Below are 10,214 nucleotides of genomic sequence, written 5' to 3'. Positions count from 1 at the left end.
ACGGAGAGGAGAAAGATGTTTATATACTAATTCAGTAAATATAGGGAATAAACCAGAAGAATTGGAAATCCTAGCCAATAATCACAGTTACGATATTTTGGCATCACAGAAATGTGGTAGTATAATTCACAGGAATGGAATATAGATATAGTGGATACATCTTGCTCAGAAAAGCCAGGCAGTGTGGAAAAACAGGTAGGAGGTGTTACCTTGTACATCAAAGATATGCATACTTGCACAAAGGCTGAGATAAAAGTGGGAAGAGAGGAAGTCCTGTTCAAAGTCTCTGGGTAAGGTTAAAAGAAGTAAATGACAAGGGTGATGTCATGATAGATGTCTACCATACCTAACCAGTAAGAAGTTGATGAGGCTTTTTTAAAACAACTAACAATATCATGTAAAACACAGGACATGAAGGTGATGAGGGATTTCCACTACCTAGACATCTGTAGGGAAAATAATGTAGTAGGGCACAGATTATCCAACAAGTTCTTGGAGTGCATTGGAGACAAATGATTCTTACAGAAAGCAGAGAAAGTAAATAAGGTACAGGAGATTCTGGATTTGATGCTGATAAACAGGGAGAAACTAGTTGAGAATCTAGTGAAAGTGATCATGAAGAGTTAATAAGTCAAAGGAATGGTAGGAGGGAAAAGAGCAGAATAAAGACAATGGACTTCAAGAAGGCAGGCTTTAACAAACTCAGGGTGTGTCTACACATCACCCTAAACTCGAAATAAGATATGCAATTTGCACTACGTAAATTGCGTATCTTATTTCAAATCTATTTCAAAATAGCTTATTTTGAAATTTCGCACATTTACACAACACCAAATTTTGAAATAATGCTCTATTTCGAGACATCCCTTAACCTTCATGGAATGAGGGTTATCGGGATACTGAAATAGCACGCCCATTATTTTGGAAAATATTTCAAAAATAATGGGCGGCTTGTGTAGACATAGGGTAGCTATTTTGGGATACCTTCAGTATTCCAAAATAACTGCAGTATACAGGCAGTCCCCGGGTTACGTACAAGATAGGGACTGTAGGTTTGTTCTTAAGTTGAATCTGTATGTAAGTCGGAACTGGCGTCCAGATTCAGCCACTGCTGAAACTGACCGCCAGTTCCGACTTACATACAGAATCAACTTAAGAACCCCAAGCGTCCCCAAGTCAGCTGCTGCTGAAACTGATCAGCAGCTGATTCCAGGAAGACTGGGGCAGAGCAACTCTGCCTCGGGCTTCCTGTAGTCAGCGCTGGTCAGTTTCAGCAGCAGCTGACTTGGGGACGCCTGGGGCAGAGCAGCTGGGGTGCTGCCGGGTTGGTCCAGTAGCGCCCAGAGCGGTGCTGCGGGACCAACCGGCAGCGCCCCAGCTGCTCTGCCACAGGAGTCTGGAGAAAAGCCTAGTCTCCTGGGGGGGGGGGCATACTAGCTGCGCCCCCCCCCCCCACGCCAGGAGACCAGGAAGATGCGGGCGGCGGACCGAGATGCACCGCGGTCCCGCCGCCTGGGTCCTCTGCGGCTTTGCTCCCAGTCTCCCTGGTCTGCTGGAGACAAGCAGACCAGGGAGGGAGCAAAGCCTCTGAGGACGCCAGCAGCGGGACAGCCGCGGGGCGTCTGGGCTGCTCCACTGCCGGCTTCCCCGAGGCTTTGCAAAGCCGCGGGGGGGCTCAGGCAGCGGGGCAGCCCAGGCGCGCCTGGGCTGCCCCGCTGCCCGAGCCCCTCCGCGGCTTTGCTCCGCGGCTTCCTGGTCTGCAGACCAGGGAGACACGGAGAAAGCCCCGGAGTACACGGGCGGCAGGACCGCGAGGTCCCGCAGTCCGTATCCTCCGGGGCGAGCCCCGTTCGTAACTGCGGATCCGACTTAAGTCGGATACGTGTAAGTCGGGGACTGCCTGTAGATGTACCCTCAGAGAATTGGTAGGTAAAATCGCAGAGCTCAGGACAATTGGCAGAGTTTTTTAAAACAGAAATACTAGTAAGGATACAAAAACCTGCCATGCTAATGCTTAGGAAAGATAGGAAGTATGGCAAGAGAACACTCTGTCTCAACTAGAAGATGTCCAATTACTTTAAAATTAGAAAATCCAAGGCATAAAATGAGCTAAAACTAGCCAGTAGTATTAAGATGTCATGGTGTATGACTGAATCTGACTATTTATATCATTGTTGCTACCACTGTTATACAATTGCATGTTATGTAAAGTGTCAATGGAAAAGTTATGATTTGCTAAGTATGCTTGTTTCAAGCATGTATCTTGGTTTACCCATACTATTTAACTCAACATACATTTACACAACTACATCCTATTATTATTTGCTCTTCAGATGTGCATTATAATGAAACACACTGGCCAAATGACCAATTTGCTTCCAGACTTAATTGGTAAGGTAAAGTGGATTTCTTATTAATCATTCTCTATTAGTACTAACCCACTGGAAAGAGACACCAAATATAACCCCTTATACCTCAGCACTAATCTTACATAGAGTGAATAATTAGAGGCAATCAATAATGAAGTAGAGACTATTTTAGTATGGTGCCGTTTATTTGAATAATGCAACTAAGAATATACATAGATTTAGAGCAACTTCTTATTTTTTTCCTGAAAAACTTTGTCCCATTATAACTTCATATAAAAAAAATTGATAAAATGGATCAATAACACCTTTTTCCCCCCTGCAGCCTAAAAATGTCTTCTAGTTAACACATAGTCCTTATCCCTTTTCCAGCATATTGATTCTAAACTCATCTTTTTTATTTTCGCTGCCTACATCATGAGTCAGCACCAGCTTTATTACCAGAAAGGATGGATTGCACTTGTCACATAATGTAGATTCATCAGTTTGGAAAGGCAGGGTATATGCTTAGTCACTCAACCTTAATCATGTTGAGTGTGTGGGACAATGGTGTAAAGTGAGAAAAAGGAAACTGAGGCTGTTGTAAAGTGGCTAGTTCTAAGAATTGCTGAAAAGGAGCAAGATGATATGCTGAAAGAGAAAGGAGATAATGCTTATGATCCGGTCAGTTGTCTTTCAAACATATAGAACAATAATTTTCAAAAATGTTTCATTGTAAATGCATATTACATGTCTTTAAATACACAGGATTATCTTATTTCATCAGTTAAAAAAGGAAAATATTAAATACGTACAACACATTATCCTGGGTTATTCCAAGGTAGGAGTCCAGCTCCCACTGATCATACCATTAGGCAATAAAGTGCATTGTTTATTAGGTTACACCTGTTTCTTGTGCAGTATCCCATATCACTCCCTGCTATATGTGAACTGTTGACCTTTGAGTCCTGACTAGTTCTTGGGAGGTCCATGCCTAAGATGCTTACAGGGGTGATAAAAAACAATTAACATTATAACACAAGTAAGGGAAAATATTATGCAAAATAATTTGAAATAAACTTTGCAATAAGCTTCAGGCCTCACAGGGCCTCAGGGTTAATACAAGGCCAGAATAGTGAGGTTTAGTGTTTGATTTAGAGTTATAAGAGTTAGCAATAGGTAGCTGGTGATGAGCATACAAACAGCAAAATACCAGACTGAGTTTAAATTAGCAGGTTTTTAGGAACCTTTTGGCATATGTAATCCTGGTGTTCATGTGCCAAAACATTGGGAAATGTATTGTTGTAATTAGCTGATTCCAGCAGTGAGTACCCTAATTATGGTCCCCCAGAATAATAAGGTTGAGACCTAATCAAATATAATCCCAGATGTATGGGGATGTGAGGAAAAAAGGGTTATAAAAGATTGTCAGACCAACCCCTAATTGGGGCCTCAGAATGACAGGACAGTGGAAACCGTATCATCATTCCTATGTATGGTGCTTTTCCACTTCCTGTTCTTTCCATTTTCACTTCTGATGATCTTCATAAGGCTGTGATTATGCACAATGCAGGGGATCATTCGGCTATGCTTACCTTCCTTTCCTATAATTGCTATTATACGTGTATGTATTTAAGTACTAAATAAAGTTTTCATGTCTCCATATACATGACTCACCAATCTCATTTCCAATAAAAAATAGTCAAGTAGCCCGCCTGAATAAAAGAACCTGTTATTAGTGACTTATGCATTTTGCATCCTAAGTTATTTAAAGGCACAGTGTCTCACATATTATTATTTGCAAATTCTGAATACATCAATGGTCAGATCTGAAGGCTTAACATTTGGAAAGGTAATTTCTCCTAAAAGAACAATGAGCTTTTTGGTTTTTACCTACTAGCTGGTTATTATGAATGTATACATTCACTGAATGGGCACTTCCTATAGAATCCTATTTGTATCTTGGTTACTGATATTTAATGTTAACAATTGTTGAAAATGTAACTACAATGCTACATTACCATAAAATTAGGAATGTTCATGAATATCAAGGTTTTAGAATGCCACTCTTGTAAAATAATTTGAGTGCACTAACATTTATAAACCCTTAAATCATGTACAATATCTTATTCAAAGTAGCTTACAGAACTGACTGTTATGTTCCCTACTTGACTTAGCTAAGCATATGCAATGAGAATATTTCATGTAAGTTTTCTGGCTTAAGGACCTATAGATGTGACTGACCAATGTCTTGTCTTGAGTCCTAAAATTGCAAAGCTTTTGAGGGCAGAGACTGTCACCTCTTCTGTGTTAGTTCAATACCAATCACATTTTGGAGCCACTGGAATAATAATAATAGCAACAGCAATAATAATGTATCTGTATTACAATAGTGTATGTCACTCCAATGAGGATCAAAGTGTAGGATAGACTTAGGTGGAAAGACATTCTCTACCCCTAAATATTTCAATTTAAATATAAGACAAGACACAACAAGTTGCTTAACTAACTAACAAAAGAAGAGATGGGGAAGACATTTGTTAACCAAAGACTCAAAGACAATGTAATGCAGTTCCACAAAGCAGCAGATCTGCCTGATTGTTTCTGAAAAGTGTTGGCTTACAAACATTTACATTAAAAAAAACATTTTTGGGTTTTGAAATATGATATTGTTCCCATTGGAATGAACACAAGACCTTTTAAAAATGTTGTGAAAATCTGTTGGGGGACAGAAGAGTGTGCTGAAGTCCAGTAATCTTGTGGCTAGGGCCCAACCCTGTAAAGTACAAAACCAAGGTGCAGTCCCTGTACAGTGTGATTCAGAGTTAATACACCAGATCACTCTGAAGCAGGCTCTTGAACCTTTCTCTCCCACATCTGAACCCAAGTATCTTAACTGCTTGGTTGAGGTCTCACTATCCAGCCACCAACACCTTCCCAGTGTTTTGAATTTGTTTTGGTTTACACAGGAACCCTTTTGTTCAGTTTCAAAGAAACTTTTTTTCATCAAAAAACTTTTGAAGAGCTCTATGTCTGAGCTCTATGTATCTAACATTTTCTCTTTCTTTTTTATAGCTTCTATCAGAACAAAAACTAGCTTCCTTTTCAGTGTTCTGAATACAGACTGTAGATCTAAAGAGGTCAAGAAGACCTTTGTCTAGTGACTGTACTCACATGAGAAAATGGGAACAGTAATTTTTCACATGCCTGTCTTGCCACATAGAATTTTTATAACCCTTTTCAATATGATAAAAAGTATGTGCTGGCTGCAGCTGGATATGTTGTTGAAGTAATCATGTTCTGGAACTGGTGCTATGCTAATGAAAATGACTGCAATCCAGACATCAAGCCTAAATGTGGCCTGTAATAGGGCAAAAATGAATTTAATTAACAATAATATTCCACAATTCATAATCAATCAATAGTTTGCCCGTTTATTTCCCTTGAAATCATAAAAGCTGCTCTATGAGAAAACTCAAGCCAGAGATTTATTTTGAGAGTTGGATTATTATAAAGTGAAGTAAGTGAAGACAGCCTTTGCTGAAAATAAACTAAATCATAATGAGTTTCTAAAAAAGTAAGGTCAAATAAGCCATATAGTCTTTTTTCTGGGGATCTGCTTAGTTAGTGGAAGGCATTTTGACTCAGTTGCTCAGAGGAAGTGGCTCCATTTTAGGTAATCTCCCTGAACCAATTCAAACAAAATGGTGGTGATCAGAGCAGAGAAGAGCCATGTGGTATTCCTTCTACTAGTGTGTCTGAGAAGGTCATTACTGACCCTGATGACCAAGAATTGAAGAGGAGATTCCTACATAGACACCAAATGGGAAAGTGAGGCCCGAGGCAAACTCTTCACCTAGTCCTTCTCCTCAGTGAAACAGAAATAACCATGTGTTCAAAAGAGTGGGGGATCTGTCTCAGGAGCTTATATCTAGAGAGACAATTATAAACTATATGAGAAGAGAGGATCATGTGTCCTGCATAGATTTACTGAGGGCCTCTGCACCATAGCTTACTGGCTCCAGAAGTATTACCTTTGAATGGATTCCTGGTGCAGCTGGTGAGGGAGTCCACCTACCCTCCACAAATAGAGCCCTAAGCCAATGCTGGCACATTAGCAGAATCTGAGAGAAGGAACATTGCTGCTGCAAAAGACATGCTCTTGGCAAAGGTTTCAGTCTTTCCTTCCGTAGCAATGGAGGGGATGACTTAGGACTGTATTTTTACCAGTACTATTATTGTTCCTAGGCAACATCACAGAATGTGCTGGAACCCCTGCTAAACCAATGCACACTAGCTTGTTACAAAGTGCCAGTCTTAACCTGGCATTTCCTTGATTTTCTTTAAGGGATGGAGTTTTGTTAAAAAAAAAAAGTTCAGTGAAATATACCATGAAAGGATGAAAAGCACATGCTAATCATCGTTTCTGAAACAGCTGTGCATACACAATAGCCACTGTTCAAATTTAAACACCTTGGCCATTTAGAGCATTCTAATGAGAGTGGCACATTATAGAGTGATCTATTGCTTGTCGGTCCCATTTTTAAACGTATTTTGGAATTTGAATCTTCCTATGAGAATGTGTGTGCGCAAGTGGGTCAGTGGGGGGAAGGGGCTGAAGGAGGTTGAGGAGAGGAATATAGTTAGTCCTCACAAGAAAGATTCAGGTTGAAAACAGCTTGCTATTTCTCTCAGGAAGCAGGTGATGCCAATGGCTTACATCCGCCAACAGAGGCTGCATCTATTAGTGGAGTTATGAAAAAAAAAACATTCTACGGTGATCAGTCAGAGGAAGGCAAACTATGATGGATTCTTCTTAATACTGAGCGGGAGGGGGAGAGGGCATGAGACCCCATTCCTTCCATGGGCCCATCCCTTCTCCTCCTCTTCCTCAAAGGACCTGCCCCCTAGCTAAGCCAGAAGCTGGAGCTGGGCCAAGGATCCTGGGCCCCTCCTCCTGCTGGGGGCGGGGGCAAGAACTGCTCTTGGCTCTTTACTCCAATCCAGCTCCAGCTGGGGTCATGGCCTCACAGGCCTAAGAGACTCTGACAGTCCTTGGTGAGAGCTGCCCAGGCAGCCGTGTGGAGTTGTGGTCCCTCCACCTGCTCGGGGCAGAGGACATGGAAGTGGGGACATGAATTGGGGTCTGCTTTCAGGCATCGTCACCCCAGGCATTCCTACCCCAGGTTGTCTGGGCTCCCTGAGCCATTTCTAACCAGATGGGGATCCAGCTTCTAGCCTGGTCAGGGGGCAAAGTCTCAGGGGAAAGAGATGAGAAATGGGGTCTAAGTCTGTCCATTTGCAAAAGTGGGAGGGCCATGATCCATTGGTCTCCCCTGCTCTGGCACCCCGAGGCAAGCTATAGCTTATCAGATTCAAGCAAATGCCTTCCTGGATACACCTCTGCAAGACTATGACATGAGAGTTAAAGGAGAAAGAAAAAAGCAACCTGGTTAATTCTGTATATTGAAGGACAGGGATTTCGTTGGCCTGAATGTGCTCTAGGAATTTTGCAGGGGTAAGTTCTACACAGAAGGGGAAACTAGATGATCACAGCAGTCACTTCTGGCTTTGGAATCATTAGGGCTAAATCATGAGATTGATGACACTGCCCAGCATAGGGAGTTGAGCAGAGCTGCACCCATTCAGGATGACAGCAGAAACATTGTGCCTCATGCAGGCTCAGCCCAGGGCCATCCCTAAGCATACACAAAATATATGTAGGGTACCTAAAAATCTGGGGAACTAAATTATGCCTCCTCTCTGGCCTCTCCCTGCAGCTGCTACAGAGCTTCTCTCTGCCCTCTCCCCCATGTGCTCCTCTCGGCCAGCAGCAACCAACTAGTAAGGGCTCCCTCCTGCCAGACTGGGGGCAGAAAGGATCCCCCTGCCTCTTCAGTTCCTCTCTGTCCCAGGGAAGCTTTTGAATCCCAATAAACTGCAGGGGTGGAGGGAGGAGGAAGCAATGCAGGGGTGGAGAGAAGCCCTGAGCCCCAAGTCCCCAGCAGAAGTTGCATGTAGGAGGGAGGGAAGCCCAGACCCATGTCAGAAGCTATGCAGTAAGTGGGGGAAGAGGGAAGCTGTGTGGGGAAGGAGGGAAGCCTCAAGCCCCCAGCAGGAATTATGCGAGGGGGGAGAAGCCCTCAGCCCTCAGCAGAAGTTTCATGGGGGGCCTCAGTTGTACAGGACCTCATAATTTGTAAGGGTGGCCCTGGCTCAACCTGGTCAAATACCGTGACTTAGTTCTACCCAATTAGACTTGTGACCCGGCCCCATTTCACAACCTCTTCTCCTTCCCATCCCTCTTTGCTCCTTGTTCAAAAATCAGGTGTGCATGCCAGGCCCTGCACTTCTTAGAATACAACACAAACAAGCACTAGTATTGTGAGGAGCCCTTGAAGAATTGTCCAGTGAGGGAAGGTTTTTTTTTACCTCAATGCAGTTACTACAGATTTACATGGGCACAATGAAAGTAGAACAATGTGGTTTATGCTGAGAATTTAGGGTAGCCTGTGGTAGCAGAAGATCAGAAATGAGGCTATTTGAAGTCATAGAATCATAGAATACTGGAACTGGAAGTCCAGTCCCCTGCATTCATGGCAGGACCAAGCAGCATCCTAGACCATCCCTGGCAAGTGTTTGTCTAACCTGCTCTTAAAAATCTCCAGTAATGGAGATTCCACAACCTCCCTAGGCAATTTATTCCAGGGCTTAACCACCCTGTCAATTAGGACATTTTTCCTACTGTCCAACCTAAACCTCCGTTCCTGAAAAAAGTCAAATCCAGAAACCATTTCCATCAGCAAAGGTTCTGTTTTGGTGACTTTTTTAGCCCATTTATAAAAATGGAAGAGCAACAAATTCTGAAGTGTGTGTATCAAGGAACATTGCTACATGATTGGTGATTAGGTGGGTGCTAAAATCTTTGATTGCCTGACAAGACTGCTAGTGATGGAATAAACTGAGTAACAATTAGACCACCTTAAGCACCTGCCCAGAGATCATTCCGTAAGGCAGCCCATTTACAAGGAAGCCATGTCCCTTTCAGATTTGCTTTGAGGATGTAGTCAGACAGGTGTTCATATGTTGCATCTTCATGTACTGAAGCTCTCTGGAGCTCTCTACAGTAAACAAATTGTCAGCAGTTTCAGAACATGCCACTTAACGTTTTCTGGTTCCTGGGAGAGCTAACCATTGTCACATTCATTGAAAAAATATATAAAATATAGACTCCTGGGAATTTCATCAGCATGCCTGCAGTCACAATAGATTTATGACAAGCTGGAACAATACAAAGCTGTTATCATGAGCCACTGTATTTCAGGGCTAAGGTGGCTTAAAATAGTATGAAAGAGGTATATTAATTTATTCCTATCTGATTTAAAAATTCAGCATGAGATACCTATGTACTACAATGACAGCTAGCAAGAAAGAAGGAAAGCTACATGTTCTCAATTTTCAGTTTATAATACCTGTGGAATCTCAAGGAAATCTGTTGATCATTCTATTTTGTTCTTAATTATTATAATAACACTTTACTTTGTAAAGTAATGAACTCTAGTTAAGGGACTAATTCTGCTGTCTTGGACACTATTATAAATCAACATTAAAAAAATCTAATATAAACTATTGTCATTTTTATTTGTAAGACAACAATGAGCATTTTCTTTAAGTTACAGATTGACTCACGCTGCAAAATTCTTACTTGGATCATGAACGCTAGAAATTTCGGGAATGGTCTTATCTGTATTTTAGTTCATTATTTTGTAATAATAATGCTGACTTTTTATATAGAGCTTTTCATCAAAGGAGGTCGGTTGCATTATCCCCATCACACATCTGGGGAAATTGAAGAATGGAGAGGTGGAA

Source organism: Pelodiscus sinensis, chromosome 4 (assembly GCF_052426305.1).
Source record: "Pelodiscus sinensis isolate ZL-2025 chromosome 4, ASM5242630v1, whole genome shotgun sequence".
Classification (NCBI taxonomy): domain Eukaryota; kingdom Metazoa; phylum Chordata; order Testudines; family Trionychidae; genus Pelodiscus; species Pelodiscus sinensis.
Note: the sequence above shows the minus strand (reverse complement) of the source record.